We start from the raw sequence: 9138 nt of genomic DNA, 5'->3' as shown, positions 1-9138 counted from the left end.
TCACACACCCCTGCCGCAAACCTACATTCACTGAGAACCAATCACTTTCCTCTCTTCCAACACGTACACATGCCTTACATCCTCGATGAAAACTTTTCACTGCTTCTAAGAACTTGCCTCCCACACCATATATTCTTAATACCTTCCACAGAGCATCACTATCAGCACTATCATATGCCGTCTCCTGATCCATAAATGCCAAATACAAATCCATTTGCTTTTCTGAGTATTTCTCACATACATTTTTCAAAGCAAACGCCTGATCCACACATCCTCTACCACCTCTGAAACCACACTGCTCTTCCCCAATCTGATGCTCTGTACATGCCTTCACCCTCTCAATCAATACCCTCCCATATAATTTACCAGGAATACTCAACAAACTTATACCTCTGTAATTTGAGCACTCACCTTTATCCCCTTTGCCTTTGTACAATGGCACTATGCACGCATTCCGCCAATCCTCAGGCACCTCACCATGAGTCATACATACATTAAATAAGCTTACCAATCAGTCAGGCAGGACAGGAGAGAGAAGCTTGGTACAAGAGTCAGGCAGGAGAGGAGATAGAGGCTTGGGACATGAGTCAAGCAGGACAAGAGAGAGAGTTTTGGGACGGGATTCAGGATGAATAGGAAAGAGAGACTTAGGACGAGAGTCATGCCGGATAGGAGAGAGAGGCTTGGGACGAGAGTCAGGCAGGACAGGAGAGTGAGGCTTGGCAGGAGAGTGAAGCTTGGCAGGAGAGTGAGGCTTGGCAGGAGAGTGAGGCTTGGCAGGAGAGAGGTTGAGAGGTTGGCAGGAGAGTGAGGCTTGGCAGAGTAGGCGGCAGGAGAGTGAGGCTTGGCGAGAGTGCAGGCAGGAGAGTGAGGCTTGGCAGGAGAGTGAGGCTTGGCAGGAGAGTGAGGCTTGGCAGGAGAGTGAGGCTTGGCAGGAGAGTGAGGCTTGGCAGGAGAGTGAGGCTTGGCAGGAGAGTGAGGCTTGGCAGGAGAGTGAGGCTTGGCAGGAGAGTGAGGCTTGGCAGGGGAGGAGTGAGGAGGGCTTGGCAGGAGAGTGGGCTTGGCAGGAGAGTGAGGCTTGGCAGGAGAGTGAGGCTTGGCAGGAGAGTGAGGCTTGGCAGGAGAGTGAGGCTTGGCAGGAGAGTGAGGCTTGGCAGAGGAGTGGAGGCTTGGCAGGAGAGTGAGGCTTGGCAGGAGAGTGAGGCTTGGCAGGAGTGTGAGGCTTGGCAGGAGAGTGAGGCTTGGCAGGAGAGTGAGGCTTGGCAGGAGAGTGAGGCTTGGCAGGAGAGTGAGGCTTGGCAGGAGAGTGAGGCTTGGCAGGAGAGTGAGGCTTGGCAGGAGAGTGAGGCTTGGCAGGAGAGTGAGGCTTGGCAGGAGAGTGAGGCTTGGCAGGAGAGTGAGGCTTGGCAGGAGAGTGAGGCTTGGCAGGAGAGTGAGGCTTGGCAGGAGAGTGAAGCTTCGAAGTTGAGAGCTCAGGATGAGAGAATGCTAAACATGAGATGGTCTTGTGGTGGGAGATGCTGGACACGAGAGACCTCTGATGGAGAGTGAGGCTGTGAAGAGGAATAGACTTTGTATGATGAAAACGAGAGTGAGGCTTGGGATGAAGGTTAGGTTGAACACGAGAGAGAGGCCTGGGATGAGAGAGGCGAGACAAGAGAGCCTTCAGGGGAGAGAGAGGCAGTGAACGAGAGAGAGGCTTGGGATGAAGGTTAGGTTGAACACGAGAGAGAGGCCTGGGATGAGAGAGGCGAGACAAGAGAGCCTTCAGGGGAGACAGAGGCAGTGAACGAGAGAGAGGCTTGGGATGGAAGATGCTGGAAACGAGATAGCTTGGGAGAGAGAGAGAGAGAGAGAGAGAGAGAGAGAGAGAGAGAGAGAGAGAGAGAGAGAGAGAGAGAGAGAGAGAGAGAGAGAGAGAGAGGCTCGTGATGATGTTGGTCATGAGAGGGGGTGGGTGGGTCATGGGATGAAAGTTGGGCTTGACACGAGAGAAAGGCTTGGGATTAAGGTGATGTTGGGGAGGGGGGGGGAGGGGGGATGGGATAAGAGTTAGGCTGGATACGAGAGAGAGGATTGGGATAAGAGTGACGCTTTTAAGGAGACAGAGGCTTGGGATGAGAGACGCTGGATAGAAGGGGCGCTTGGGATGAGAATGATGCTGTGAATGAGACATAATCATATGATAAGAGAAGCTGGACACAAGGAAGGGGTTTAGGAAACGTAAGGCTGTGAAGGAGAGAGAGGTTTGCTGTGAGAAAGGCTGGCCACGAGAGAAACGCTTGGGATGAGACTTAGGATGGATACGAGAGAGAGAGAGAAGGCTGGACACGAGAGAAACGCTTGGGATGAGACTTAGGATGGATACGAGAGAGAGACATCGGATGAGAGAGACGGTGAAGGAGAGATAACCTTCGGATGAGAGAGACTGGACACGAGAGGAAGTTTAGGGCGACAGCAAGAGTTGATACGAGAGATAAGCTAAGGATGAAGCCAGGCCAGGCGCGAGAAAGGCTTGGAGTTACATAGATACACAGAGCACACAGCCAGGTGGTCTGGCCTTAACACTACTTAACAAAATGTATTGCCCTTAACAGCAGTAGAAGAAACGGAGAGCAAAGCAAAGACTCCCTCCCCACCCTCCACTCCCTCCGGCAACACGCAGCACGGAAAACAGGTAGAAAAAATACCTTGCAGGATTAACATGCCTGAAGGAAATGTTTACATGAAAGTCATAAGGTGGAATGAACATGAATATGTCTTGCATGCCATCACCAACGACATGCATCCCTTCACTTTCTGTTATAAAGACAATAGTAAGGATAAACTTAAGCTCCAGCCTCCCGACTTACCATGACTATATTATTCCTAATGTTGAAGAATGATATTATAAATGTTACTTACTCTCACAAAGCAGGTGACATGGGTTAATCAATGTTGGTATGTTACCTGGCCAGGGAGAGATCACTGGTTGAGAAGGTAGCATGATATACCACTGTGTTATTATAACTGATTTACTGAATTATTCCATAATGGAGAGAGAGAGGCTTGGGACGAGAGTCAGGCAGGACAGGAGAGAGAGGCTTGGGACGAGAGTCAGGCAGGACAGGAGAGAGAGGCTTGGGACGAGAGTCAGGCCTGTGTTATGGCTTCAGCTTCTGTTGAATTCTTTATAGAATTAAGAACACGACATATGTAGACAGAATTGCCCAAACTCACCTCAATCTGCTACCGTCCACCAGACTGGCCCAGGAAATACGTATAAATGAGATTGTTTAATTCAAAACTCCTTTTAATGGTTAGTGATAATCCCGGGTTATATATATGGTTACGAACGAGTGCGCGTGTGCCCACATGTTCGTGTATATAACGTGTGTGTGTCCTTGTGTATAGAGATGTCTTCCTCTGAGAATGTCTCGCAGCTTCTGTTCCCACCAAGCGTTAGGCTTAATAATTTAATTTTGAAACCAGATGGTCATTTGTCCTTGAGCTGTCAATCAAGAGGAGGGTGAGCTGCCCAGAATGTGCGTCGCTAGAATACCCCAACCAATCACAAGTGCTCTTAGTCCCATAGCCAATCAAGGGTGGCGTTATAGCTAGCAGGGCGGAGACTCGTCTTTGTAATATATACCCATGACACCCGCTGAGATCTCTCTCTCTCTCTCTAGCCCAGCGAGGTAAGTGGTTCCCCCTGATGTAAGCCGTTACTGCTGTAAGCCCATTACCCGAGTACTGCTGTAAGCCCTGCTGTGTTGTAAGCCTGTAAGCCCGTTACCCGAGTACTGCTGTAAGCCCTGCTGTGTTGTAAGCCTGTAAGCCCGTTACCCGAGTACTGTGCTGTAAGCCTGTAAGCGCTGCTGTGTTGTAAGCCTGTAAGCCCGTTACCCGAGTACTGCTGTAAGCCTGTAAGCCCTGCTGTGCTGTAAGCCTGTAAGCCCGTTACCCGAGTACTGCTGTAAGCCCTGCTGTGCTGTAAGCCTGTAAGCCCTGCTGTGCTGTAAGCCTGTAAGCCCGTTACCCGAGTACTGTGCTGTAAGCCTGTAAGCGCTGCTGTGTTGTAAGCCTGTAAGCCCGTTACCCGAGTACTGTGCTGTAAGCCTGTAAGCCCTGCTGTGCTGTAAGCCTGTAAGCCCGTTACCCGAGTACTGCTGTAAGCCTGTAGGCCCTGCTGTGCTGTAAGCCTGTAAGCCCGTTACCCGAGTACTGCTGTAAGCCCTGCTGTGCTGTAAGCCTGTAAGCCCGTTACCCGAGTACTGCTGTAAGCCCTGCTGTGCTGTAAGCCTGTAAGCCCTGCTGTGCTGTAAGCCTGTTAGCCCGTTACCCGAGTACTGCTGTAAGCCTGTAAGCCCTGCTGTGTTGTAAGCCTGTAAGCCCGTTAACCGAGTACTGTGCTGTAAGCCTGTAAGCCCGTTACCCGAGTACTGTGCTGTAAGCCTGTAAGCCCTGCTGTGTTGTAAGCCTGTAAGCCCGTTACCCGAGTACTGCTGTAAGCCTGTAAGCCCGTTATGATTATCAGTGTAATGTTATCGAAGAACTGTCATAAAGGAAAGAGATCTCCTGGCTTGAAATCTTATCTGGAATGTTAACTCATGTACAAATGTGAACTCATGTTCAATGTTAACCCATGTTCAATGTTGACTCATGTTCAGTGTTAACTCATGTTCAATGTTAACTCATGTTCAATATTAATCTCATGTTCAGTGTTAACGTCAATGATTCATGCCTGATTTACGTGCTTATCTTTGTACACTTCGATTCTTCTTCATTATAAGTAGATTTAATGTAATGCTGGTCTTTAATTCAAACCCATAGGTTTATGATTGTGTTATCCCGTTGTGAAACAACAAATCTATAACGTCCTTGCAGGACAAGGATTAATATAGTATTTGTAACATATATATGTTACTGGCAACCTTGCCCCAACAAGTATTGAGTTCGTAACAATATGCTTCGACTTACATCAGTGTAAACATGGCAGATGATATTCAGTGTACATGATAACTGCTCTGGCTCTGTGTCGTGGCTTCATCAACTACCCAGTCACACGTAATATATGCAATATATATTTTGACGTCACTTTATAACAATATCATTTCTTACGTTTATTTCCAGCAAAAATGTTTTGTATCTAATATAGAAATTTGGTGTAAGTATTTGTTGATTGTTCTTCAGCAAGGCGTTGTATCTTTGTTATTTAAGTTCATTTCATACAATACATCATGTTTTACATAACTGTGTCTCTCCATACAGGTGGTACACTTCTCAGATAAAGATATATTCTTAAGAAATACGTTCTATCTAACATAGATATTATGTCTTCTATAAATATCTTTAAAAGTTCTCGTGTGGGGCGATGTTTTAGAGTTTTGTATTAAAGTTGATCACTTGTAACTGATCAAGTATTACAAAGTTGTGTTCATTCTTTTCTTGCACAGTATTGTCCACATTATCTACCAAGTAGAGTGGTTGAGAGCAGTATTGTCCACATTATCTACCAAGTAGAGTGGTTGAGAGCAGTATTGACCACATTATCTACCAAGTAGAGTGGTTGAGAGCAGTATTGTCCACATTATCTACCAAGTAGAGTGGTTGAGAGCAGTATTGTCCACATTATCTACCAAGTAGAGTGGTTGAGAGCAGTATTGTCCACATTATCTACCAAGTAGAGTGGTTGAGAACAGTATTGTCCACATTATCTACCAAGTAGAGTGGTTGAGAGCAGTATTGTCCACATTATCTACCAAGTAGAGTGGTTGAGAACAGTATTGTCCACATTATCTACCAAGTAGAGTGGTTGAGAGCAGTATTGTCCACATTATCTACCAAGTAGAGTGGTTGAGAGCAGTATTGTAGAGACGTAGTGTCACAGTTGGTTTGATCAAGTCCAGGACTTGGCGCCTCCATAATGACAACTTGTAGGTTATTTCCTTGTAATTATCTGTATGTCTTGTAACGTTGACCACCACACTAATGTGTGAGTTACTGATGTCTTCATAAACAGCCTGGGAAGGACCCAGTCATCTGCTGATGTTGGAATTCCTTTGTATTTCCACAGGAGGCGATACTGATCCTAAGTCAAGGTATTTCACAATCTAGGATTCCTTATGCCTTCTAGTTACTTATGTTTGGTATCTGATTCCATCCCAACACTCGATATTTATGGTGTGGAATTCTGTTTATCCTGATCACATCAATATGATCAATGGAAGTGCAGAGCATTTCTCAACATAGCTGCTCCACTCCGTCACATAATGCCATACAAAAGGTGTTACCGGACTCCACCCGTAAGTGGTTACACCAGGAATGACAAGTCATCTTCGGCGAGGCAGTATCCTTCGTAAGGAAGGAAAGACATGGTACAGTCCAGTCAATAATCTTGCTGCAGAGATGTGTACCATACCCTGCTCCTGCATGGAGTGCAGCCAGGAAGGTGTAGGAGGTACATGGATGTTGTCCTGGGGATGTGTAGTTATTTCAAACCACCAACAACCAGTTCTCAAGGTTTCGTGACCTAATGGTCGTCAGTGGAAGTGTGTCATTGTAAATGTCTTCCTTATATGTACAATGGATCACGGTACACAGGGGGTCCCAGGTTGACCTTCACATGTTGTGGTATGCCTGGCTGTGTGTGTGTGTTGGCCAGACGGGCAGCCAGCCGGACCTTAACGAGGAGCGTCATATGGAGGAGAGGATGAAGGAGGTGGTCCACTAGGAGGATAAACCTGCTGAGTTCTGGCAACGTGTCGTCTATGGTGACGAAAACACGTTCACCTCAGATGGTCATCCACACACACATTATGTTGGGCCTAACACCAGGCTACTCTCTCTCTCTCTCTCTCTCTCTCTCTCTCTCTCTCTCTCTCTCTCTCTCTCTCTCTCTCTCTCTCTCGTGGCTGTCTATTCCTAACAATAGATGCCTCAGCTTCATCCATATCCATAGATTGGTGTTGTCTGTAGGTTGGAGAATGCCTCACTACTGCAACGTAACTGAACGTCAAACAAATTGAAGGAAATACGTAACTACCTGCAGCCTTGTTATCCCACAACATAGTAACTACCTGCAGCCTTGTTATCCCACAACATAGTAACTACCTGCAGCCTTGTTATCCCACAACATCGTAACTACCTGCAGCCTTGTTAGGTTTCTACTGTATATATGTCACACAGTCGTAACTATCTGCAGCCTTGTTAGGTTTCTACTGTATATATGTCACACAGTCGTAACTAGTTTAACATATTGACATGATTCACCAACACCTACACAAACGTTAATGATCAATAAAACCTCCATCATGATGTGGTATGTTTGACATACACACTTCACTATCACTTATACCGTCACAGTGGACGAGTCTGAAGGATTAATTATCGTGCCCTGGCAACCTACCAGACGAACCGGCAGGTTGCCAGGGCACGATAATTAAACCTTCAGACTCGTCCAGCACCGCGACTATAGATGGGTTAATAATGTGTGGCGACTGTATGATTGGCTTTATGTTTCACACACGAGGCACAACATGTGGTGGTCAGCCACGAGCAGGAGTGGATGTGTCACTGCTGGATGATTGTTGGCCTGGATGATGAAGGTCAGCCACGAGCAGGAGTGGATGTGTCACTGCTGGATGATTGTTGGCCTGGATGATGAAGTTCAGTGGTGTCGGATGACGGTTTACCACAATCATATATGTTCCGATCCTGAATACTGAAAACATAGGCTCCGCCGGGAATCGAACCCGGATTAGCTATTTACTAGACAGATGTGTTAACCACTACACCACGGAGCCACTTGTCAGTGGCGGAAAAATTTCTTATATATTAACAAACGTAACTGAGGACTTAAAGAATCTGATGCAAACAAAATGGTTATTGTGATAAATGTTTTGTTTATGATAAATATGTATTGTGTTGCATTATAATGATTGTTCAGAACCAATATTCTTAAACCTGAATCCTAAAAGATTAAAGAATAAAAAGTTGTGAAAAACATAAACATATATATAAATGAACCACAGAATATATTTTCCTCTGGGTATCTAAAAGAAAATCCAATACAAGGAGCTAGTTTAAGGCAGGAATATTTCATCTTTTAACAAAACATTTATCTCTCCGTCTCTTATCTTTCATCATCATTTCTTATGTCTACTACCAAGAAATGTCTTTTATGTAACATAAAAATTCTGTATATGTATTTGATTAATGTTCTTCAACGACGCGTTGGATAACTCTTCGTTAGTGAAGTTCATATCGTGTAATGGATCATGCATTACAAAGTTGTGTCTATCCACACAAGTGTTACACGTCCCAGGTAAAGATATATTCTAGAGATAGTGTATATCTAACATATATATGTGTTTTATAAATATTTATAGAAAGTTTTCCTGAAGGATAATACCTAAGACTTTCGTATTAAAGTTGATCAGTTGTAAGTGATCAAGCATTACAAAGGTGTGTCCATTGCCACAGGTGCTACTGATCCCGGGTAAAGGTATTTCACCATCTTTGTATCTTTAACCTTTCTAGTTATAGATGTTTCATCCCTGATTCCATCCTCACAATGGATGTATGTGGTTTGTGTTGTCTTAACATATCATTAGTCAGTTGAAGTGGAGAACATGCTTCTGAGCCTAGCCACTCTACTCTGTCTTCCACATGCTATTCAAGAGGTGTTACCGGATTCCGCCTATAAGTGTTTACGCCGGGAGTAACAAGTTACCTCTGGATGGCTTCTTTTATCACTTTTGATGATTTGAAAAATTTGTGTAACATATTTGTTTTTATGATATTAATAAGATTGTTAGATTCACATATCATATTCTTTGTCATTTAATGAACTTTAGCTTGTTAGATTCAGTTGTGTCTTGTTGCTATTCAGAAACATTTTCTCTAAAAAATACTTAATTTCAGTTCATAAAGAACATTTTTTAGGAAAAACGTCGATGGTTTTTCATAAGCGTTCATCACCTCAAAAAAGCAAGTATATTTTTCAAAGTATACTTAATGGATCTTACTTAAGTTTTGAAGAATATAAACTCATAACTTAAGACCTTCCAAACCTTGTGCTGATAATAAGTACATTACTTTTCTGTAAGCAATATCGTTTTAATGCGTAAAACCCAGATAAAAAGTTTGTAATATAAA

The 9138-nt window shown here is 44.6% G+C and overlaps 1 non-coding gene across 1 annotated transcript; it reads right to left on the bottom strand.

The window, feature by feature from the left end:
• Positions 1-7712: 7712 nt before the first annotated feature.
• TRNAT-AGU (transfer RNA threonine (anticodon AGU)) lies at positions 7713-7784 on the bottom strand. The gene has a single exon. It is a non-coding gene; the product is annotated as a tRNA-Thr (tRNA).
• Positions 7785-9138: the final 1354 nt, after the last annotated feature.

This window comes from Panulirus ornatus, chromosome 5 (genome assembly GCF_036320965.1).
Source record: "Panulirus ornatus isolate Po-2019 chromosome 5, ASM3632096v1, whole genome shotgun sequence".
NCBI classification, from domain to species: Eukaryota; Metazoa; Arthropoda; class Malacostraca; order Decapoda; family Palinuridae; genus Panulirus; species Panulirus ornatus.
The sequence above is the reverse complement of the archived record's forward strand: the minus strand, read 5'-3'. Positions and strand labels throughout refer to the sequence as shown.